Source organism: Bombus vancouverensis, chromosome 5, assembly GCF_051014615.1.
Source record: "Bombus vancouverensis nearcticus chromosome 5, iyBomVanc1_principal, whole genome shotgun sequence".
Taxonomy (NCBI): domain Eukaryota; kingdom Metazoa; phylum Arthropoda; class Insecta; order Hymenoptera; family Apidae; genus Bombus; species Bombus vancouverensis.
In genome coordinates this window covers 6,729,130-6,755,526 of record NC_134915.1, presented here as the reverse complement: position 1 = coordinate 6,755,526, position 26,397 = coordinate 6,729,130, and the positions used below count along the sequence as shown (strand labels likewise).

Here is a 26,397-nt window from a genome sequence, read left to right as displayed (position 1 = left end):
TTTAATTTCTGAGATTTCTGTTATAAATAGTAAATTCGGCTACTTTTTTCGTCTGCAACGTATTTCATAAAAATTAACGATAAAGCAAAAATGTGTGCTCGTCACGTTTATACTTCGGAGAAATGATATCTCGTTTATAGTTTTTAGATGTTATATCGAGATAAATGAAAGAAATTCTAATTATTTATAATTCTTTGTCAAAGAAAGGAGAAAAAATTCTGGTTACAGTAGCTATAAGTTAAGTTATGAATATATTTGTAACAATTAAATCACTTAAAATGCAAATGAATTATTTACCCATTAAAGGGAAATTTGAAAGTACGTAATATAGAAAACTGTATAAAATGTTCCAAGTGTATTAATCGTTATAATATTTAGTAGATAAAATATATTTCTATTACGGTTCCATTTTTTTAATTGTGTTCATAAAAATATGAATTCGGACAAATAATAGTGCAACTATTTTAATAGCTGCCATTATCCTCCTAATAGATACGTAATAAACTATATAAAATGAACTTGTATTTAAACATGTATCATAATTTAAATATGTCCATTTTCTAAAAGTATTCCATGCTTCCAGATTTTTGAATGATGATACAGGTGGATATTAGACACGATAGGTGCGTCGCCGTATTTTCATAGAGAGATGGATCACGTTATTGCTGCATGTCCCGATGACCTAATAAATGTCCGAGAATTTGATTTCCGTATTCCATCAAAAAACGTAATAACGCGATAAAATAGAATTCATTGGAAGTTAGTTCGTTCTAGTCAGGTTTGTCAATAGCAAAGTTTGGAAGGCAAACGAGTTACTATCTAATAGATATGTAGCACAGTGATCGAATTAAATATTTAATAGATTAAAGTTCGTAAAATCATAAAATGACGTGAATACAGATTTTGACAATATAAGTTAATAATTTCTCGATGCCTATAAGACTATCATTTGTTCAGTTTCATAGTTAATCGATGCAAGACAGAACCATCGTTAACCAAAGGACAGCTTTCATACGGACGAAATAAGAATCCAGAGTCCAATACCAGAAATAGTTATTACTATTCAGATCTTTCATTTCGAATTCTGCATTACTTTATTGCACCGTGTAAGTATTAATGACTCAATGAAGCTAAATCTAAAGGGATTCACATCAGAGAAATGCAACGAGTCTTAAGAATAAAACGATATTTATTTTTTAAATCGTTCGCTCTAAATCCCTCGTTATTTTCTAACTCTATCGAAGGATTAACAAATACATTTGTCTGTCTTGTGACAATAAGAGCAGCACATTTATTATGTTGTCTTATGGTGTTTTTATCGTGTTTAATAAAAATATGAATAGTCATGGGAAATAATAATGGTTCAATACAACAGCACTACGATGCTCAACCATACAACGTAAAATTTGCTCGGTTTGTTTCTTCCCTTCGTTTATCCTTTGATTTACTTCCGACTGTTAGAACGTTATTCCGTTTAACGTCCCATAAATCTCGTTCGACGTTCATTCTGCGAGATCTTCGTTGGTTCGAAAAAAGAGAAACGAATATCGGGAAAACGAAAAATCCTCTTCTTTTTATTCGAATCATGTAAATATCATATTTTTCTGGAGAAAATCTATCTAAAAACGTATTAAAAAGCATAGATAAATGTATTGCATATTTACTCTAAAATAGAAAGGAACACATGTATCGATCTGAGAAAATGATTTTGTAAATTGTTTCTACGGAAACGAAAAGATTGTTTAAATATCATTTTCTCTGACTAAAGAATATTTCAGAAAATATTACAAGATACGGATAAATATACTAGGCAATTACGTTAAAAAAAAAGAGACATACACGTATCCATATGAGAAATTTTCTTTTTTTGCAAAATATTTCTACGAATGACTCACGAAACGAGAATTCATCGAACCAAATTTCGTCACGCATCTCTTAAATAATATTTTACGATTAATAACAATATCATCGCACGTTTCTTTGATACATAAAGTGTCTTATAAGATAAATTAACCAGGTAAATTAATCTTGCTTTGTAGAATGAGAGTTCTATGCGCGTTGATATAAATACAATTACGATAAAAAATATTTGAAACGTATGAATATACGTCATATATTTAACGTTAAATATCAATTTATAACAGACAGTTCCTTTTGTTAGTTAAATGTAATACTACCGATATCCCTCTTTACATTTCTATTATCCACGTTTGCAAGTTAATAGAATTTTCGAGTTGAAAATACTACAAAGGGTGATGTAGATGATACGGTAAGGGACTTTACAAACATTTCGATAAATTTCTATGGTAGTCACATTTTCACATTAATATAGTTTTTGAATCGAAAATATAAAAAAAAACGACGCAAAGAGTACGCTAAGAAACTTTATTATTCGACAAATTTCGATGAAATATATGTACGATAAAGCGCATAAATTTCGTATAAATTTCAGTTGCCAACTTATGATTGCACAAGATATATTAAACTTGTATCCCCTTGTGATATTTGGATCTGTTATAAGCGATGACCATTGAATTCGTAAGTAGTTATAGCTGGGAACAAAATGTACGATGCGAATACAATGAAGAAGATAACATAACTTATAACGACGTTATTAAAATTCCAAATCAGTCTCCGGTTAATTAATATCGATGCTCAATCAATAGTTAAGATACCAGAGAGTATTGTAAATTATTAATTAACAGATATACAAATTGAAAATGGTTCTGTCTTAAATGGTTGCTTTTTCCTAAATATTCTAACATATTGCAAATAAAGAGTGACTTGGAAAGTTTGATTTAAATTCGCAACGTAATTTTATAATAAATTCTATAAGAAGAATATAGCGCAGAAAATAATACGTATAGTATTGCAATTACATTTTTTAAAATCCTAAATAAGCAACCAAACGTACAATATTAATTTTCCTACTATGATATTTAAAATATAAATGACTATTGTAAAAATTATTGATAAAAATGTATAAATTGGAATAGTGCTTCCTAGTAAACATTATAAATGGAAAATTCAGCAAAGAAATAAAAGACAGGGGATGATATAATTTGCAATGGCGTTTATAAAGTTCTAAATAAAAAATCAGATATTGAACAATGGAATTATCATGATTGCTACGATTGTATCAAATCGTTAAAACACGTCATTATTTTTAACGTAAAAATTGCGTAAAAGGAAAAAGTTTGTCACAAATAGAGGGAAAGTCGGACATTTTAACAAGTTAGTTAATTATACAATTTCGTAAATTGTATAATTTTAATTGCTAATTAAATCGTTTAATTATACAATTTTAATTGCATAAATAATTTTATAGCCGTATAGACAATATTAATACTTTGATTATACAATTTGTGAAATTCCCACGTCATTTTATAACGTATTTACGAATTTACGTAGAAATTGAATTTCAGGATTCTATTTTAAGAATCACCAAACATCAAATAATTAATACTACCGAAGCTACTCATCGTTTTTACAATCATTTACTTAATTACCTATAAGATAATTATTATATATAGATAATATGATAGAGAGGACGTGATCTTCGTTATTTAGTATTTCCACTAGAAGAAAGATTTCTGCATGAAGAGTCCCAAAAGATCAAACTTTCATATACGTTGCAATATTCTTAACAAAATAGATAGCTGTTATATCATTCAGTTTCACAAACTTAAACAACACTAAAGACACGAATTTCTGCCATTATATCCATTTCTACGATTATGTTTAAATCAAATAACCGTTCAAAACGATTATCGTCAAGATTATAAATTAAATGTAATTCAGACATTTGCCAAAAATGTTATATGTTTAATTATGTTATTAAAATATGATCGGTATTGTGTAATATAATTTAATAAAAAGACAAACTTTAATCTCGAATATGATTACCGAAATGTCTATCATGGTCTCTAAAATATTATACTTTGGATATATTTTCTATCTTGAATATAATAGAATTGAATTCGAATTTATCGGCTAATAAATATGTTGAGGTAATATTATAATTATTTCTTTCTACATTCGAAACATTTTTTTTTGAAAAGTATTAATTCTAGTGAAATATATATAACAATTAAAATGAAAAATTTCCGATTCCAAAACATTCAATTCATTCCACAAAGTTATAGAGATTATTATTAAGCAGATTACAATTAAATAAATATAAAATGTAAAATTGGCAAAATATAAGAAACATTCTATGCATAATATGCAACATCTTATTCTACTTGAAATAAAATAAAGATAAACGATAGTAATATCCATTATCAGGAAATAACCATAGAAAATATACCTTTTTCAATGAATTATTATATTTCAATTGATTAGAAGTATTAAAATTGCATCTGTGTAGTTGTGTATTAATGTGTATTAGTGTATTGCATATAAATACTTATGTACAAATAAATTAAACGGGTTGTAGAAAATTACTTCTAATTAAACCAAAACCTGCTGAGTTTGTTTTTATCTTACATTTCACCGTACTTTGTCATTAGGGTGAAATGTTTCACGCGGCGCGTGTAAATCGTTCTCGGATTAAGTTAGGAAATTAAGAGAGCTTCGGTAATGGCCTGTAACATAGACTGGAGGCGTTCGAACAATTACACGTGTCTCGATAGACCTCTCCAAGATCGTCCTTTGTAAAGGATAATTACACCTGGACGTCTTGTACTTAATGTAAATTGCCAGAGATTATGAAAATTCATTCAACGCCAGAGTCTATTCCTCCTTCCCTCACTTTCGAAATTTCTTCATTTCCAACCGCTGAAAATTTGTAAGCTGATTTCTAAGATTACAAATCTAGCAAGAATCCCACCGGACGGTTAAAGAATAAAAGCGACTTTGTAACTTTCTTTTAATTAAGAACGTATAAATTAGAACATATATTTTTTATCGTAACGATAAATTGGATAAGAGGAGAAGCGGAAGGAGGACAAGCTTTTGGAGGAAATATTTTTCTCAACTTGAAATTTCTTTATCCGAACGGATAACTAGGAAAGTTTAGGATAATTTGGAAAATTGATAATTACAAGTTCTTAGTTACGTCGATGTTGCATTAATTTTGGCGAAAAATTTCACTGCGTAGCAGGCGTGATAATGCGAAACACTCGAATATTTCTTCTTGCAATCACGACGTTACCCCAAAAATTTCAGGAACTTTGCCACAAACGATCTCAGGCAAAGTTACATTGAAACACGTTGTAGTCAAACTCGCACAAAACGAAATTCCAAGCGAGACTCGCGACGTTTCACGCGTGCTCATGGAAATGCCATTGATACGCTCGAACGTTTACGTATGTATATCGATAAAGCTATTAAAAGCTATAAAATGTTACTGTCGTTACGCAACATTAAACTGATTCGTGCGTTCGCTCACTGTAAAGTAATACTATTAATATTTTCTTATTAACACTAGAACCACCACACCAGTCAAAATGACTGGTTCAGATGGATTAATAATGCCAAAAAAGTACTATATAACATGGAATTCCTTCTGTAAAAGAGTAATGAATTAATAAATATAAAAATATTCTATTATTACGTATTTTTTAGACACCAGTCAGTTTGACTGGCTTTGGTAGAAACAGCTTCGTGTTAACTATCAGTAGTTCTAGTGTTAAATACTCTCTGTCGCAAGGTTGCGGTACATTGATTTTATCGCGTACAGTAGCTCGCGGAAGTATTCGCTTCTGAAACTTGTTTATGTGTACCGTACAAAACATTTCGAAATCTCAGTAGAGATAACATCCTAAAAACAAACTGCTTGCCTAAAATCGGATACGATCCAATAGCAGGGTATCATCGTGTTAACTCGTCAAAGCATTAAAAAGATTTACCTAACGTTTGACTATCCAAGAAATCGTAAATTAACAGATGGTTATCTAGAAGAAAAGATATAGCTATAACGAAGGTAATTAATATTATCGGAAGCTAATACAAAATTTAGATGTGATTTTTAAAAGAGAACAAGGGTAAAAAAAAGTTTGTTATTCTCACGGCCCGATTGTTATGTCGATCGATGCTTTTTATTGCACTAGATACTGTTTGGTGATTTACCTTTTCTTTAGCGAAGATAAAGAAATTTAACTTAAAAAGAATTTGCGCGCGATTATTAGTTCTGTATCTCTAACTCAATTTACGAGAACTATATTCGTTTTTTGCTTCGACTTGTCAGCGAGGAGCGATTCCACGAGAACTATGAAATTGCGTCATAATGGTACGCAATTTCCCTACCCCTCATTAATTTCGTCGTCTGATTCGATAAAGCAACGCGATCGCTGGTTTTCTACGAACTGAAGGGAAATATCTGCTCCTTGAGTTTTCCTTCTTTCCATATGATAAAACACGAAACGCATGTATGAAAGCAACTGCTTCATCTTTGACGTGGACATTGATGCACTATCAGTCGCATAGTTTCACATCATACGCGCACGGACAATATTGCAGAAAGCTACATACGAACAAGTTCGCGAAAGTATTCGAACACTCTTTATGAACATGTTGCGTGCGTTATACGAGAAACACTGCAAAATTTCATTAGCGTTATAGTAACGTTCAGTTATCGTGATTATATCAAGAAAATTTGATACGATTGGAAAAATATATACAAAAATTGCGAAATATTTAATACAAACACATTTTGCATAGATCACAAGAATATCTAAAGGGCAATCGTCCGCGACATTAGCAAGTGTCATTATTTAGTAGGATCATCTTTAACCCTGCTGACTCCTTCGCTTTTTCCTCGTGTGTCTGTGTCTCTTCGGACATCTTCTTCTACCTTGGACTATTTTATTCATACAAAGCGTGGAATAAGCAAAAGCTAGAAAAACTTGTTTGAATAGCAGAACCGTAGATATTTAGCGACTACGTGTATTTTGGTAATGTCTATCGAAATATAATTTCTTCCTTTTTTTTTGCGTTTACTGTCACAAAATACAATGCCTACGATACAAGGTAAGGAGGATTCAAAGTAACGCAATAGAAACGTGCATAAACCAGCCAATTATATGTTTAGAATCATAACAGAAAAATAATACATCGCTTCTCTAAATTGGTACAACGATGGAATGAAAAAATTACTATAATAAAGTTTCTGGATTGTACAGCGTACTATAGGCTTAAGACGTCTATTTATACCGTGTATTATCTTTTTATTAAATATAATTTCGTAGAAAATATCTTGCAACTTGTATGTATATTTTTAGATTGGATTCGATTGCCGATATAATTCGTAGCAGTCGCGTTTCGCTGTAGTGTCAATAAAATTTCAAAATACTTTTCTGTATACAGTGTATATATACAGCGTGTTTCACGCAACTGGAACAGGCTATATCTCGTAAACGGTTAGGAATAGAAAAAGTTGTCCTAAGTAGAAGTTAAATGGTATCAGGCAGTGCGTAATATGCAACTAATTATATGCATTTTTGTGCATCGGTGCATCAGAAAAATGCAACTGCATCTTGCTTTTTAAATGGAGATCTTTATTTTTGACTGTACCAATCGATGCAATTTCTTGCGCTCTACATAAAAGTACTAACATACCTATGCCCTAAACTTATTCATTAGGAAGTTATCGAAGCTAAAAGTTCTCTGAATTATTTCAGTCTTGTAGTGGAACATAACATAGATACTCCGGAACACTTGCAAAGAGACTGAAATAATTCAGAGAACCTTTAGCTTTTTCTATCTCTAACCGTTTAGGAAATACAACCTGTTCCATTTGCGTGGGCACTCTGTATATTGATGACGTAAACATAAAAGCTTACTATGGCAAGTATAGGAATACTTTTGCACGAGCCACTGTAAATATAAATGATTTTATGACAAAGCACCTTTTTATCTTCTTTTGATTAAGTCGAATGTAAAAAGTTTAATTAATGCACGTAGACTTTTATGATTGGCTATGTGCATCAGTATCAACCGATTTGGCTTCCACGACTATATTTATGGATATAATAAATTTTTCTTTATCACACACGCACATACACAAACGCAAGTACACAGAAGTGAATGCAGACATTACAGGAAATATTACCTCTTATTTCTGAGGTATTTCCACCTTTTGTCGCTATTTTCCATCCGCAACCACACAAAAGAAACTTAAGAGGAAAGACGACAATAACATAGTAATCGAATAATATATTTCACGATATACATCGATGACCCAGGGCACATTGTTACCAGTTGCTTACATTCGATATAGCTATATTTAAAGAAAAACAGTTTTCCGTAGACGAAATTTTCAGCACAAACAATATCGTCAAGTTATATCTTATGGCTTTATATAGGGTACGCGTTCGCAATTTCTTCCGTACACTATATACGAAAGACGTGTTTTCATTGTTTGAACAAATTACGAAACAGCAAATATCGACTTGCAACGATGATGAAATCGATTTATTCGCGGTCTGATCATATCGATAAACTCATAAAATTACATATCATACGTGTGGGATGGTGTGACGTCAGGGAAAGACGTGGCTGATTGTTTATAAACGTTGTCAAGATATGTTAATGTTGTCAAGGAGTGTTGTGAGCGTTACCAAGGTTTGTTAAGGGAAAAATGAGCGTGATAAATGCTGTCAGAGTTGAATTATTCGTGGTCGAGAGAAGTTCATCGTGTTGCTGTGACGTAGAATTAGTGAGAAACGAATTCGTGAAACGCGATATTTTATTCGATTTTGTGAGAGTGCAACGATATTGTGTTTGTCGTACTGTTTTTTTCTGTTAATTTATAATATAACATTCCTACATACGTATATTTTGAATTCTACCTCAATTTATGCCAACATGTATCGTATATTGAAATTTTTATGGAATACCCGATAGAACCTGCGAAGCTTATTTTGACAGTTTTCCCAAGATCATTGACACTTTTTAAATTGAGACTTCTTACGCGTCAATCGATGCTATTTTATTTTGTACAAAAGGGCATTGAGATGATTGTATGTACAAACGATTAGTTTAAAAGATATTCTAACTTTGATTTTGTTAGGCATATCGTAGAAAAAGCCAAGGAAATATGGAAAAACAGTATTCCTGTGTTCATGTTTTCCGTGGTTTCTATAGGTAAGTTCAACAAGATTGAAGTTAAAATATCTCCTAAACTAATTAGTTTCAGATATATACAATTGTCTCAACATTTTTTGTAGAGAATAAAAAAGCACATACACCGGCCCATCAAAAAGTATGTGGCTCCATTAAAAAAAAGAGTTAATGGCCCTGAAAAAGCTGTCAAAATCATCTTCACAGGATTTTTTTATTTATTTACCACCAAATGCAAACCATTTAAATCCCTTTCAGTAATTTTTCTTATGCCCCTGACAGTAGCTGAAATATTATTTGTTATTATCATTATTATTATCATCATTCTTCTTCTTCTTCTTTCATTCTTTAACGTCGCATCAACGATACAGTCACTAGCGATGGTATATTTCCTGTCTCTAGATTTCGTCCCATAGAGCTGCTGATTTTACGAATCTCAAGACGTTTTTCCTGCTTTGTTCCGTACCTAATATATACTTCTTTGAGTATTTTGCGTTATTATTATTCTTTTGTTAGGCCATCGCCATTTACAAGCTCAGGTAATAAGCCGGTTGCGAACATAAGTAAGAAAGTTAATTCGATAATATTACAAAAGTACACGAGTAGATATACAAGCAACGATCTTTCTTTGATATAGCGCTGATTTGTCAGTACAGACTGGTTAGTACACTCCGAGTCTTATTCCCATCCTCGAAACAATACGCCCGTTTCCACTCGAAACTCTCGTCAGGATAACAGAGATCAATTTTCGTTCAACTTCTGATGTCGCGAGAGCCATCAAAATTGTCAAGCACAGAGTTTCGACATTGCAAAGTTCAAAGTGCGCCATCCAGCTTAAATGACAAAAGTTTATCATAAAACATATTCGCGATATGAGCCCTTTACAACGCGCGATAGATGTAGTTGCCATTCCAGCGGATTAGATTCAACGACGTAGTGCCACGATTTTTCCACGTTACCGGCTGACGACCAATAAACCTTTAACCCGTTTGCTTAACGGTCAGCCAAATCCCGTGTCGCCTCTCCGTCGTCCGCGACCAACGAAATTTTTACAACCGTAAGTGGTACGCTCGAAAGACAGGTAGCAGCGCGTGTTAACGAATACGTGTCCCAGTGTGTCGTGACATTTTGAAATGTTCCTTCGGTCGCGTTATTTGCATGCACGCGAGACGCGGGACTGTGCACTCGTAAAAGCGTCTAAACGTATGGCTTTTGCATGGAAAATTCATAAACACGTCTTGCAAGGTACACGCGGGAATTACAAGTTGCTACGCACGGAATTGATGCGAACGTAGAGGTGTGTACGGGCTAATATTAACGTGGTGTACCGACCTGTCTTGAAAAAATAGCGTGGGCGAGGAAAATATTGCGATTAGAACGAAAATCGAAATTGCCTTAGAAATTTCATCTTTCAGAAAATTGAGTTTGCAAAGTAGTGAAGTAAACGAGTTAGGTCGCGTGTGAAAGCAAGGAGAAAATGTCAAGTAAAATTTTATCGTTTGGCTTGACTCGCACGATTTAACTGGTGTTATATCACTGAGATTAGGATGCTGAAAAAATGCTCAGTTTTGCACCTTCTTGCGAACGAAAATTTATTACTCGAGCGTCTCTCGAGGAACAAAAGACGTTACTTGGCATTTATCCGACGCGTGATGGGAAAGTTGGAAAAAATGAGCGCAAACATGTGAGATACATTGGCGTTACGCTTGTCTATTATAACTTGTCACTTGTCGATTCGTTAATATCATCAGATGGTAGATAATTACGCGAACGGTATTATTTAATATTCTTATCATATTTGCTGTTATTTAATTCTAAATTTCTTGTTTACACGAATTTCGATTTGGATGATCTCTAACTTATAACATTCCTCTTGTAACTCTTACAAATAGTTTTTACAAATCTTTGAATTGCAATTCTTCGTAAATGCAAGATCATCGTTCGATCAATTCAAAAATAGTTGATTTCTGACTTGATAATTTAGTGCTAAAATATCGGTACGTTTCGTTCATTTTTCATTAAATTGAAAAAAACATTTAAAAATATTTGAAGAAGGTGTGAAAAATTTTGTTTACCAAAACGAGAGCAGGATGAAGATATAAAAATTCGAGAATCGCGGTAGAATTAAACTAATTGATGAGCTGCTGACCAATTTTTTTTTAATTTTCCATGTCAAATTTTCTTGCTTTTTAAACGATAACGAGTAATCGATATCATAAAACAATGATCTATATCTTAACTTATTACGAAAAAATTTGCAATAAATACTTTTATCCTGATCTCTACGACTTCATCGTTTATGGAAATAATATCATATTATTCTATATCAGTCTCAACATTCATACGACATACTAATATCGTATCATTACGTCGTAGAAAAGTTATAAATCATGAAGATGTAAATGTCGAGATAAAAGAATTTACTAAACTTTTTCGTGATTTATATTCAAGAATCAGGAATTTACAGATACACTTACAAGAATCATATAGAATGTAAAGGAAAATGAGCAAATGTGAAACGGTGCCATTTTTTGTAAACCTGACAAACAAATATCTGTTAAACGGTTATAGGCTGTCATTTACTCTGACAACCGTTTATTTCGCTAAGAACTTTTTTCTTGCTTGAATATGCGGATTCTGGACGCATGATAAATGTGCTAGTGCAGAGTTTGACACTTGCATGTAGATTATTGCGATTGGCTATTTATTTCATTAATTCTTTAGAAATGTGATTTTATAGCCAAAGTGTCTTAATCGATAAGAACGATAAAGCTACTTTCTGTTCGTTCCCATATCGTATCTAATGTCAGTGTTCCATATTTGGCTACCTATTGCGTATTATAAGATAATTCCTAATAAAATCAAATTGTTTACAAAAGTAAACAAATACAAAAAATAACGTTAATTCAGTATCGAAAATTGTTCGCTACGCTAGAAATGCAAGACCGCTCTAAAATCGTGGAATTGTTCGAACGAAGTTTTAACGATCATTTAGAAAAATTGGAGCGTATCAAGAGGAAATTAGAAATGCCGGAGTATTCTTTCGTTTTTCTGAAGAGAGGCAAACACGAGGAAAAGTGATTTTCCTTGCGAGCCCTTCAATTTATTATCGAACCTTATGGAACCAAGGGGTGTCCTAATATTTACGAATACCAGTGTACACATTGACAAACCAATAAGTAGCGAAGTTAACCTCGACGACGTTGCTATTATTGCGCCAACCACTTTCTACGTTCAAAGATACATTACGAAATGAAAAGTTGCGCTTGTGCGCCGAACAGTTACCGAAAGTAATTGCAGGTAGCTAAAAGCGTAGCCAGGTGTAGCCGAGCACGAAAAAATTTCCTCGCGATTTCGATGCGTTCCTACGTAATCGGAAATGGAGTTCACGCGGTAATCGCGCGAACTCGACTCGTGTACGATCATTAAATAGCTTTCAGTGGTCGATAAGAATGAACTCGAATCTTCGTTTGAATGCGCTGCCACTTTCTACCGCCTCTTTTCTCCGCGGTTATCGCTTTTGTGAAGGTTGCTTGGCTGAAAGGGGCAGGGGAATTTTTGAGGGAAATTGTTCACACCCTTTACGATCTTAAGCAACGAATCCTCAAGGAGATCTTAATTCTTCAGAAGGTATTTGATAACGTCTCCGATGAATAATTCATTTAGTACTCTGCATTGTAACGAGATCTACTCGTTACTTTGCATAATGTACAATAAAAGCTGGATTTAAATTTACGCGGTTGAAAGATAAGCACTAAATTCTAAAGGAATTTAGTCATCTGGCAGTTGTTTTAATGTGTCGCTTTCTGGATTTATCAGAGTAAGTATTTCAGGGTTCTCTTGCATGATAATTTACTAAGATATAATTAGATTGCAGACTTTTATGCATTTAAATGAAAGGAAATTTGAACACGTAGAAATGCGTATAATACGTCAAAATATACGAAATATCCAAGCTACTTGTAATATTTATGTAATAAGCAAACCAATTTCTAGGTTCAATTTTGTATTATTATATATTCCGAAAGATACAAATTTCCGTGAGTATCCGCAGTCTAGCAATAAAAATTAATTAGTTGACAAATGATAGATCGTAGATTATAGATATTTTTTATACATTTTTTAATAATTGTACAATTTTACGTTAAATAGGATAACTGGATGATACTTAATCTACAAAATTTACCTGCAGAATTTTTTCAATGTCACTATCAACTTTCTTTCCATCGTGTAAGATAGCTACTGATAGATGAAGTTCAATTATGCAGGAGGAAGCACGTAATATTTTGTTTACACTGTTTCTTTCATTAATGATTGATTAGAGTGCAGTATAGCGCTCAATCGAGGTACAGTAGAACCTTGATTGTCCGAGCTAATCATCATGCATGCTGAAACTTTGTTCTCATAGTTCCCATTTCTTTCATTCGAAAAATATCCTTTACTCTTTCTAACTATTTTACAAATATTAATATTAGACACACAGGAACGACAGGTTTTTAAATAAGGATTTAACGATCTCTGTTTATTTCTACTCTCATTTTCCTCTTTCTTACGCACACTTATTCTTAATTTTCCCACTAATCAACATTCCGATAATCGATCCTTCCATTAATCAAGGTTCCATTGTAGCAGAAATATTTTCCCAGTAATTAGAGCATTTGCAACCTCGATAAAAATTTACTTCCGATTACATGAACATATCTAGCAGATGCTGTGGCTGGCAAAAGTACTGGCACAGAAAATAACATTTCAAAACGTTTCGTGTAACGCATGTAAATATAATAATATACAGGGTGGTTGGTAACTGGTGGTACAAGCGGAAAGGGAGTGATTCTACGCGAAAAAAGAAGTCGAAAATATAGAATAAAAATTTAAAAAAAATATTTTTTTTAATTTTTCCATCGAGACAACGATCTACAGTGAGATCCGTTATAACGAGACGTGATAAAGTGCACGCGTACCGAGCGAAAATTCAAAGTCGATTTTCTCGAAAACAAAGCCTCAAACGAAAAATTTTTATTCTATATTTTCGACTTCTTTTTTCGTGTAGAATCACTCCCTTTCCGCTTGTACCGCCAGTTACCAACCATCCTGTATAAAATATAATAAAAAATACTGCGATAAGCGTTCGAATACGTTCACGAACCACTGTCATTTCATCAATTTCCTCTACTCTTTGTTTCGTCTAGTTGACCGATTCCACAAATAAAAGCAGCTCGAATATCGCGGCCCAATTTCTTCTCGACACCGTGTGCGAAACGTTGACCCAGTCACGTGGCACGCAGTAATCTTTCTTTTTCCGAGTTCTTCAACTCGTTATCGAGAGCTGCTGTCCCGACCTTCAATCATAGTTGTCGTTTCGTATTGAACTGCACGGTTTTATCGCAGAGAGCAATGCCGCGACTGAAAATTACAACGGGCCGCGGCGACCAAGTGCGTTTCCACGACGAACACCACGATAACGATTTCAGCTCTTCGGCGCCGGTCACCGCGATAACCGAGCGATTTTTGCCAGTAGCCGCGTAATTGCTTCTAATTTTACGCGGATTTATCGACGATCGTTGTCGCCGCGATTCTTTCTCTGCTCATTGAACGCGAATCTGCAGACACGCTGCGTGATTTATACTTTACACGTCCAACGTAATGATAAATTCCCAGACACGGAACGCGCGATCGCCTCTCGCAAGACTAATTACCGGCCTATCTCGAGAACCAGTTAGCCGATCGTAACATGGCTATTCCTATTCCATTATTAAGCATAATAACTGGTAGCTCGATAACGTTTCTCTCTTCTGTCTGGCTGTTACCGGCGCGCGCTACACGCGTATCGCCCAAATTATTAATCGTCTACTCGTTTCGTGATCTATTTGCGAGCTAGAATTCCAGAATCGCTGAAACCTGTTTGATTTTCAGCGTAGCTTCGCGCTTTAACTTAGACGCAACGTTTCCATCTTTGTTTATGTTTTGCTATTTCTGGATTTCTTTTTTTTTGTTTTTTGTACCATTTATATTTTAATGTTTGTGGATATTAATATTATTCGTATTCTAATATTTTGAACGCTAAAGCTCGATAATGCGTTATTATCGGTTATAATGTTAGCAGGTGTCACTGGATATCGGTTGTTATTGGTAATAATGTTACTGGAAGTGGCGGTTTGCCCTTAAAAGCCCTCGCTTTATTACCGCAGATATTAAATTTATATATATTTATCTGGAAACCGTCATTTTCTCGTTTGCAATACAATACCGATCGATAGAGTTTTATATAATAATTACCCTTATTAATGATATTACTTTTTCAAACCGTATTGATCTTTTCTATTAGGTCGTCCGAAAAGTTTCTTTCGTTTTATAAGGAAATGGATTCACAATATTTTCTGTTTTAATAATGATAATTTTATATAATAATAATTTTAATAATTAATTTTAATAATAATAATAAAATAATAATTTTATCGAATTACGTATGATCCATTTTATTTTATCAAAATAAAGATCACAATGTTCGACAGATTAGGTTTCATGTTTGTATAAAGATGCGTCGTTGTAAAAGACGTGTCTGGAAGAGAAAGACACTTTCCGGACAACCTAATACTTTCGTTGCTACAGCCGCACCGTTGTAGATTCTTACGAGCCACTGGTTACTAGATATCATTGGATAATATTAACGAACGGTATCGCTTGCACCTGCTTCCTTTTGTTATATTTTTCAGTTACGTTCGCTGGAACCTAAATTATTAACCATCTAATTGTTTCGTATTTTATTTACTGGTTGGAATTTCAAAATAAATGTGCAAAATCTATTTAAATTGGATCCCAGTTTTACGTTTCAATTTACACGTAACGTTTCGATATTTCTTATTGATTCTACCGCGATATTTTGGAATCTGTACATTATTTATATTTCGACATTTTTAAATTTTCATGTTACAACTTGATGATACATTCTTTGTTACTGTTGACATCGTTACATATTACCAAATGTTATTAGTATTTCTACAGTTAAATTTCTACAGTTATTAAAGAACTTTCATCAATATATTATTTGCGTTTTGTAAAATTTGTTCGAATTGGTTCGAAACCAATCTGAAAACGTACGTAGAAATTGTAAATCGTTTGCCGCAAATAGCGTGTAAAAAATTGTATACGAATGGTATAGGAAAATAAAAAATGAATCGTTTTGAATATGTAAAAGCGTAGATATCTCGGTGATAAATATTTTAAAGCTTATATTTTCTGATTTGTCACAAATTTTGCTGATATAGTCACGATAGCGATCACGATACTAATGAAGTTTAAAAAACTTTCGTATAACGTGTGTTTAAAAATTTCTGTTTTCGACAAGATTTTTGATGCTTTCTATCGAAACTGTTTTTCAGTTTGGATTAACGAACACTTTTTACGTTGGCGCTACGGATCAATTAAAAAAATTGCACTTTGTTTACGCTAAAAATTGCACATTGTGTTTCCTAAAGCGAGCTTGCACACGATAGTAGGAAAAAGAGAAATTTTCAGAAGTTGATCCACTGTTGTTGTAAAGTAACTTAAAAAGTCACAAGAATGCTTGAAAAAGAGCGAAAAATCCAATACGAATAACAATAGTGGCAATGCTATTCCACGATATTCGCTACAACCTGCTGCAAACGAAAAACTAAACCACAGCGCTGTACTTGTTGCATCAAAGGAATTAAAATTTCATCGAACAATATACCAATCAAAGGAACAAAGGATACGTTCGAAAAAGAACTAGAGGAACGCGTGTTAATTTCCAAAAATCCGGTGAATATACAAGAAAGTTAAAGGTAAATGGACAAATGTGACGAATATTTTCAAGCAAAATTTAAAACGTTGTACACGATTGCTCTTCCACGAGAAGATATTTCGTTCCTTTTTTTATACATTTCCTTTTTATACAGTTTATTGTAAGTATCATATTTAAAATAACTGCGAAAAAGATTCTCTTCATTCTGAATTCACTGGATAACACAAACTGTACCTTTAATGCTTCCACGTTTTACCCTTATCATAAATCTCGCACAGCTTTATTATAGCCGTTACAATACGTTACTCAAACTTGTCATGAACAGTTGTTTTATTTTAGCTTTTGCGATAAAGATCACGCGAGAAGTTTCACGCAATTACCTGGTGCTTGCAAAAATAATACCAGAATAGCGTATCGTACGAATAAAATCTATATAATATCTATATCTATTTAAGCATATAACGATATTAGCTATATATTCTATATATATATATAGAAATTGCAATATCGTTATAGTGCAATGGCAAGTGATATAATACATTGACAAGTACATTGCCAATTACGTTTATTGGGAAACTAACACAAAGTTGAGTGAAATGTCGAAACTAAATTCTTTTGTTCAGTGTTCTTGATAGTATGCTGTGTTTTGTGTTCACGAAATGTCAGAACGAAGTGCCACGTGTTATCAAAAATACCATCGAAATCTGAGGAACCACAAATATTTTATCCAAAAGACATCGTGAAAGTTCAAAAAAATTTCTTTATTCGATTGTGAAAAAAAAAAAAAATATCGAAAAAATCGAACCGAGATACCGTCCTTCTTTTCCGAAATCAACAATTTGTTAATTGTTAGCACGTTAATTTTACGCGAACTGCAGTGGTTAGAAAAAGTATTTACACGTTATATTATAACATATTGTATCGTAACATTTAATATATCAAGCCCTTGATGTGCGATTTAATTGAGATTAATTATTACCATTATTTATTTAAATTATAGTCAGCCAGGCGAGTCAGATTCGGACTTGTTTGAAGCCAAAGGATTAATGTAGTAATCGAATGTATAATTATATTTAATATTTATATATTATAACGTATCATAACATTCACATATTATCTAATTAATTATGTCCAAGTTTATTAAATCCCATATCATTAGATGCCAGTGTACCTAATTTCATGTGGCTCCAAAAATTTGATAATACGAAAATATGTATATGTATATGTAGAACTTGATATAAAAGTCAAATACAATCCACCGAGGTCAAAGATGAAGCTGATTTTCAGCATGAACAGAGTATTTATATCTGACGATGAAGAAACGCCACTTAATGTTAGTCAATCCGGTGTATTTGTCCTCTTTTTTTTACACCAATAAACCACGAGTCGAATTTAACTTAAATTTGTTTAATTAGAAGACGATTAAAAATTATTTTTATACCCACCCATGACCCCAGTATTTGCTTTTCGTGTGGAAACATTTATAAAAATCATTTTAATCGCTTCTCCTGATTCTCCCAAAATTTCGCTTAAGGATGCTTTCCGCTCATCTTCATCTCGTGATTAATCTTCCTCGGCGTCTCTCCTCTTTGTACAGGCTATTTCATAACACGCGGCAGCCGCTTCAGGCAACACAAAAACAATGGACAAAATTCATATCACAAATACGCGTCCTATCTGACCCTGCTTCAAACTTATGGCCACTTTTGTGTTTCGATAACGCGCAACTTCTTATCTTCACGGAAGATGCTCCAAACGACCATTACAAGAATTTCGCAAAGAATTTTGCAAAAATTTCATTGTGCATGGAATGATGTTCTAGTCATTTCGAACACCTTCAATGAAGATAAGTTGTCGGGTTATTGTAACGCAAAAGTGTCTGTAACTTTGAAACAACGTCAAACACGACACATATTCGCACGAACATTTTCCATCTTTCCATTTTTGTATCCCTTGCTCACTCCCGATATCGTTGGTCCCACGTGTTATGAAACAGCCTGTATAAGTCTCTTTCAAGTGTTTAGTTCCACGCTTATATATCAGACAGGTGGGAAAAAATTCATCAAAAAGTAAGAACAGGTGCGAGCACTTTTTCCAGCCACTGTACTTACAAGCGGAACGATTGGTGCGAATTTAACGACAGCTCGTTGACCCAGGACGCAACATTAATGAAAGCGTGTAATCTAGTTTACGGCAATACAGATAGCGATAATTTTGTTAAGGCAAGAGCTGTCAACGGCTCGCCATTGTCGACGCGAAACAATCGACGATATTCTATAGCCGATCTCGAGAAGCGTTTCCGATGGGAAATCGATGGCTGACGTACCGTTCGAAACTTTCGACGGGTTCTCGATTGCCGGCGATCAACCGGATTGAGATACGAAAGAAATTGAATTAACGATCAGCCGATCGGATGCGCGGCGCCGGAAACGCTGCACTGAGAGGCTTAAAACGAATATATAGGAATATATATAGTCTATATATAGACGGCCGACTCATCGCGTCGTGTTCAAAACTTTCAATCAAGTTCAACGAAAGGAAGCTTGTAATTCGTGAGCGGAACTGCAAGATCGAAATGCACCGTCCCCAGAGCCATATCACTACGCTTCCAGGAAGAAGACAGAACGACGCAACTCGAGGGAGGAAAGCTCGAGTTTGCCTGCATCTTTACCTTTACGTTCGTCCGAAGAATCTCTTAATTTCCGGTTGACGTATTGCGTCGAACAGAAAGTAAGAGTTGAATTTCCAATTACGCGCTCCGAATCGCGGTGCAAGTTTAGCGTAAGTTTTTCCGCTTGAATACCCCGTCGTTTCATTTGCTTCTCCTCCGTTCGTTTTTTAAATACCCGAGCGTAACAGCCTCGAAATTGAAGTTCCACCCTCAACCAGTCAGGAGATGAATTTGATTTGTAGATTGGAAGAGAACGATAATTGTTTTTCATATGGTCGCTGACGGTAGATTTAGCGAAGTTCTGAACGCGACGAGTTCTGAACTCGTTGTGGCGTATTAAGAGTTCCAGCAGATCGATAGTAATGCGTATCCCTTGGACGAGGAACAAGGGGACAGGGATGAAAGAAGAATACCTGATCCTTGTAAATCCTTAACGCTTTTCTTCCAACTTTGCTTTTATGACCGACAGAAATAACATAAGATAGCCATTGCTGCTCTGACACGTAAGAAATTCTATCTGGTTGATCGTTTTGTTGCCTGAATAGAGCAATTTTAGTACACGAGAGACGTTTATCCCTGGTTTAACGGTGTATACGCGATGTAATAAAAATGGAGCTTTTGCACCAAGTGCACTGCGCTTTATTTTAATCTGCTCGAGTAAAGTGAAAGGTACAATGTTAGGCCGCGTTCTAAAACCTTACAAATCTTCTAAAACGAATAACGTTATGTCGTTTCATAAATTATCGCCTTTTGAGTGTTTCAGACAATGGATTACGACAGTGGTTTTATAGGAAAAAAAGAAATATTGGGTTGGCAACTAAGTGATTGCGGATTTTGTCATTACCACCTAATGTCCAAAGTGTCCAGACATTTCTAACTAATTATGTGTCAGTAATTGATCGGTTACATATTTTCCTCGCCATTTCTTTGTCATTACCACCTAATGACAAATTCCGCAATCACTAGTTGCCAACCCAATAAAGAAGTTAATGGAGAAATGACCAGGAAAATATGTAACGGATCAATTACTGACACGTAATTAGTTAGAAATGTCTGGACACTTTGGTCAGACGCTGCAGATTTACAGCTTGTAAATTTAACCAAAGTGTAGAAATTAATGATAAATTAGTAACTGTAAGAAACGCTACACGGTTGGAATGTAGAAATGAAGCGATCAATATTATCATTAAATATATTCAGATATTATCGATAATGTCAATGTTTGTGTACTTTCAATACATAAATATGTATTTGTAGAAATGTATGTATAGTAAATAGTTATATTTGTATGCAACATAGTCCTCTAGAGTTTAGATTTCATTTCCTAGGATCAGTTTTATTATTGCATATTGCCTTCCAAAAATCTATTTGATCAGATTAAATTACTTTAATTAAATGAATTAATTATAATACACTTTTAAACGTAATTATGGTGATTCTGAAGAATACGATCATTGCAATTTGATTCATCTGCAATTTCTCACGAGAAATTTTATCATACTGATTCATCGTATCATAGCAATAATTGAGAATAGTAGCAAGTAGAAATTATTAACCTTCGATGTTTAAAGGTGATATGTATTTACACGAACAATAACCTGTTAAAGTGTGATAAACTTATTTTTCTGATATTTTCTTAACACGATCATACTAACTCACGTTTAAAGAAATGTTTATAAAAACACTGATAAAAGTTTTTGTAAAATTGTGCACCCATTTAAAAAAATATACGAAATATCCCACGTTATACGAAATTTTTCATGCCATGTAGACGTAAAAAGTGAGAACTACATCTTTTTATCCAATTTTTAACTATCTTATGCTAAATATTCATAAAAGCGACAATATAAAAACAAAAAACAAAACGTACGAAATAGTCCCTACACACAATATTTCCTACACTAAATCAAGAGTTTACCTAAAAGCTATCGTTAACTGTTTCGTTATAAACATTCGCAAAAGCATTTTCTTATTTGAAAAACATTTTATACCATATTTTCAATACTAAACCAAGAACTGTATAAGCATATCATTGGTAGGGTGTAAAAAAAAATATAAATAAAAGCTACGCTTTTTCCACTTTTAGAAGGCGTCATCGTCGAAATCGTATCTCGATAGAAAGACCACTCATGCAGGAAAAGTGATATTTTTATTTCGTCATTCAGATTCATCCGTATGTCACAGATCTTTGAACTGACATTTAAATGGGGCAACGAATCAACGTAAAATAACAGAGCTGCGTGCACGCGTCAAGCAACGCACGAAGGCGGCACGAATAGTTTCGCGGTGCAATATGGAGGAAATCCAATATCCTCGATACCCACAGGAATCAAAGCTAGGTCCCTAGTCCCGTCGGGTCTAAATGCAATCGCAAAAAGAAAGAAGGAATCGCGACTATTTATGATAAACACGGTTTATACAATTCTTGTATTTACTTGGGCGAATCGTCTTTCCTTCGATTACTATCAAAACGTAGTCTTACATCGTGATAGAATTTCTAAACCTATTGCACATGAGAATACAGAACGTTCCACGTTGAAAAATTCAATTCTCGTTTAAGTTTAGGACAGATATTAAATTTGTTCGATCAAAAAAAAAAGGAGAGAAAAGTCTACGAATAACTAAGGGTTTAGCGATAAGAATTTACAGTTCGCAAATAAGTTGTCTTTACCGATAAGAAATTATTTACAAAATGGAAAGAAATATGCGTATAAAGATATTTACAATATTCTAGAAAGTCTTACGTTGTTTCTTGCATACGGTGGCTGGCAAAAGTATTCGTACGTTTACTAAAACGTTCTTATATTTATATCGTGTTATGTAAAAAAATTTGAAATTTCATTAGCGCCGTAACGAGACTTTCACGATTATGTTGGCAAAATTTGTAGCCAGTCCGAAAGTATATACGCAAGTTGCAAGATATTTATTACGAGTTTGATATTTAGTACAAAATTGATGTACAGTGTGAATAATCGCTTTAAGTACACAACAAGCGTGAAAAATGATCGCACTGAATACCGCGAGGTTTATTAATATCGCGGATTGCCTGTTTAAACAGTTTTGTGATCTCTGCAAAATGCAGGTACTGATGTAATTTCGCTGTTGTACACTTGTTGCAATCAATAATTAAGAATTTTATATTTCCATTTCTTCTTAACGTATATTTCACTACGTATATTTGTTCCAAATATCTTACAACTACTGTATACATTTCCAGAATCGTTTAAAATTCGATCGATATAGTCACGACAGTCGTCATTACAGCGTTAATGAAACTTCAAAATATTTTGTACAATGCAAATAATATTTCAAAATGTTTCGTATACTGCAAATAATATTTCAAAACGTTCCGAAATAATTATTAATATATCAATAAAAAAATTCTGCTATATGTGTTCGTCGAATACTTTTGTAGTCTCTGCAAAATATATGTAGATACTTGTACTTTTCTATTTTTGCAGAGTTGCAAAATTGCAATTTTTTGCAATTTTCCAGAACTCTTTTTTGTACATTTTCAGAATCGTTTAAAATTTCGAAACAATATAATCATGATAGTTGTAGCTTACTAATAAAATTTCAAAATGTTTCGTATAATATACGTAATACGTTCATAAAGGATGTCGACGTGTGTATGGATACTTTCAGTTACTGGACAACATCAAAGATAGTAACTGCACTAAATTGTACGAAATAAAACTGTACTAAAATTCGGATATTATGGTGCAATGATTCACTTTGTTGATATTAACAAGTGTACTTTAGTCATTCTATGTCACTTGTACTTTTTTATTTTATTCTAATAGTGCAAATTGTATATCTTGTTTGCGATCTTATTTTTAAAAGTCTTATCTGTGATCGATTTTCAACGTTTTGCGGTATGTATTTTCTTTACGCCGTGCCGAAAATAATCTGAGGGCTTCGTGTATAATAATTAGGCTACAGATTTTTATGCATTCATAATAAGTTAGATGCACAATGATATGCAAAGTGTACGTAGAATGTAAAAATATATAAAAATTCCAGAATAAATTTCTCGTTGCAATATTTAGAGAACGATACAGAATTTTTACTTATTTTCCAGGCTTTATAAAAATACGAATTTCCACAAAAATCGGCAATTTAACAATAATTTTTATTCTCAATTCGCCATACGAGACTAAAGAATTTTGGAGACTTTAAATATAACGTTAAAGGAAATATCGATATGAATTATGTATAAAATAACATAGATATTACTAAATTTTTATAAATTATTTTGTTTGTAAATTATAGTAGTTTTTAAATAAATAAAAGCCGATGGAAGAATTGATGAATAAAAAAAACTGAGAACCATAACAAAGTTTAATAAAATTTCGATATTGTCGAATTAATAAATAGAAATTCGAATGACTATAATTCTTGTTGTTTGTGCAACAGTTTCTACTTCCGATTGCATAGAAATAGTAGGAAATAAGTTTGAGCAACGAACACGACGTGGTGAAATCATATTTCTATTTAATTAAGCTGTAGGAAATTTTTGTTACCCGAGTACGAACGTTATTGTTGTTCTTAGAAAAATTCTACAGCTGCCTACAAATTTATGTAAAAATATACAAAACCAACTGTGCCACGCTATTCTGTAATTTTTCTCACAGTATACAAATCATTAAAAATTATCAACAATTGTCATCATAATTAAGCATGAATAATGAACCGTCGACATACATATATCAATTATTTATTTGCGAACACGGACCTACGTGCATTACGAAGAAAATTTTATCGTTGATTGAACGACTAACATTTTTTTATTCTTTAATAATTTCCATGGTGTTTTCAACACTGGATTATTTATTCCACGTTTTAAGATATGCCGTGCAAAAATCGTTCCAAATGTGTGACGAATTATATTAGAACATAAATTCAAAAAAATAAAATAATCGTTAAAATACGAAAGTATCGAAACATATGTATTTTTTAATATTTACTTATATTTTAATACACTTTATAACATATTTAATACTATTTTTGTGTAATATTATTTTAAAATATGTAAGTACAAATTAAAATGTACAAAGTAACTAAATAAATCATTAAAATATACCTCGTAAGATCTGCTTATTCAACAACCACAACGAACAATAGTAAAAGTGGAAAAATAAAAAGCAGTCTATTTTCCAATTAGTTTCAGCCTACCAATTTCTAATAGAAGAGAAAGCATAATCTCAAACGTGTTACTTCGTGTCGCGTTCAATACACAATTAAACGATCAATAAGCGAAACCTGGAAAATCGCAGGAACGCGAAAAGTCATACCCGTTTCCTACGATTAATGGATGGAACAGCACATTTCGTTCACTTCGCGACGTACACGTTCAACGAACAGTTTCACGAATTTCCTGAAAAACGGTTAAGAAGAGAAAATTAAAAGTCGAATGCGGCGTTCCGTGGATCATTTTCGGCTTCCGTATTTCATTTCGACAGCGAAGGAATGAGCTAATTAATGTGACGAGTTGGCGGTGCGCGGTATTACCCACGTTGCAGCAAGAATGGTTTATTCCAAACACGCAACGCAACGCGATATCACGCGAATGGTGCACGGTTGATCGTTAACCTCTGACGTTAACTTAACAGGTACGGGAGATGCGAAACGTTCGTAAGATGCGGAAAACGGATAGTCGAACTATTTCGGTACGCATGATCTTCGCTTGTTTGAAGAATTGCTACGTTAATACGTAAATTGTGACGAAATGTGACGTTTTCGGTGTATGAATCACTGTTTGAGCGTACAGTTTGACCGTGAGCAACAGTGAAGCGAAGTAAATTCTCAAAGGTCAAAAATAATGCGTTTTCGACGAAGCGATTCGGAAGAAAAAAAAGGAAAAGAAGAGAAGAGGAGGAACACGATACCTTCGATACTTTCGCTCTTGCGTTTACCTTATATGCTATCGATTTACTTGACCGCCACGACTCGAAACTGCATAATTGATCGTCGTTCTTTGCAATGTCGTTATCATCGAGAAGGATTAAACGCCTGTATCCCGCGAACACTTCTCTGCCAGTTCAGCCGAACTATAACTTTCCAATCTCTTTAATTCCTTAATCAGCCTTATCAATCTTCTTATTTTCCGCATCTGTCACTTTATTGCCGCACTTATCTGTTCTGTGGAGCGAGACACCGCCAAATCCCCGTTCCAACGAATCACTATCTAACCCTAACCACGCGGAAAGAATAACGTAACTTCGAATGGTATCGTTTGCCCGTAATCTCCTACTAATCTGGAGATCGCGTATCACACTGTAATCTTCAACCCCACGGCGAGGCGTGCGTAATATTCGTAACGTTGTAATTGCTGGAGGACCCGACTAACGAACGCGGCGAAGGACGAGACAGAGATTATGGAAGCAACCACCGCAAAACACTCGCAACCGCAACGAACGACAACACTCACTTCTCCTATCGCGTCTGTCGATTTTCACCGTCCTTGTCCCGCCAAAACGAGCGCCAACCGAGAACACGATAAAGAGAGGCGGATATGAGAAAGATAAAATTGAACGCTTACCTCGAAAATTAGAAAGCGATCGTGCAATTCCTGTCCGATGGGTCCAAGGTCCTCTCGTCACAGATAAAAATCTTCTGCCGGAGACAGAGGCGACGAAGAAGAAAAAGAAGAAGAAGAAAATCGAAGGAATGACTCCAAGTAAACAGGCGTTTTAGTCGACAGCGGCTACGGGGGAGATTTTCGTTTATCGATTTGCTTGATCCTGACAAAGCGAGTTCCGATCCTTTGCAAACAGCCGATAATGTACGATGTTTACTGCAACGCAGCTCGATTACGATTATACTCGGGTGGAAGATAACCGAACTGTTTCTTCCACGGATAACAGGTGGTACGCAGGAGTTCCTCACCGTGCAGAGTGCT

At 33.9% G+C, this 26,397-nt stretch overlaps 1 protein-coding gene across 1 annotated transcript in view; it reads right to left on the bottom strand.

The window, feature by feature from the left end:
• Dh44 (corticotropin-releasing diuretic hormone 44) overlaps nucleotides 1-26,397 on the bottom strand; it is an 81,608-nt gene extending 55,211 nt beyond the window's left edge. Inside the window, exon 1 of the mRNA XM_033339826.2 lies at nucleotides 26,038-26,397. The gene's annotated coding sequence lies outside the window, so the exon portion shown is untranslated. The remainder of the gene's footprint in view (nucleotides 1-26,037) is intronic.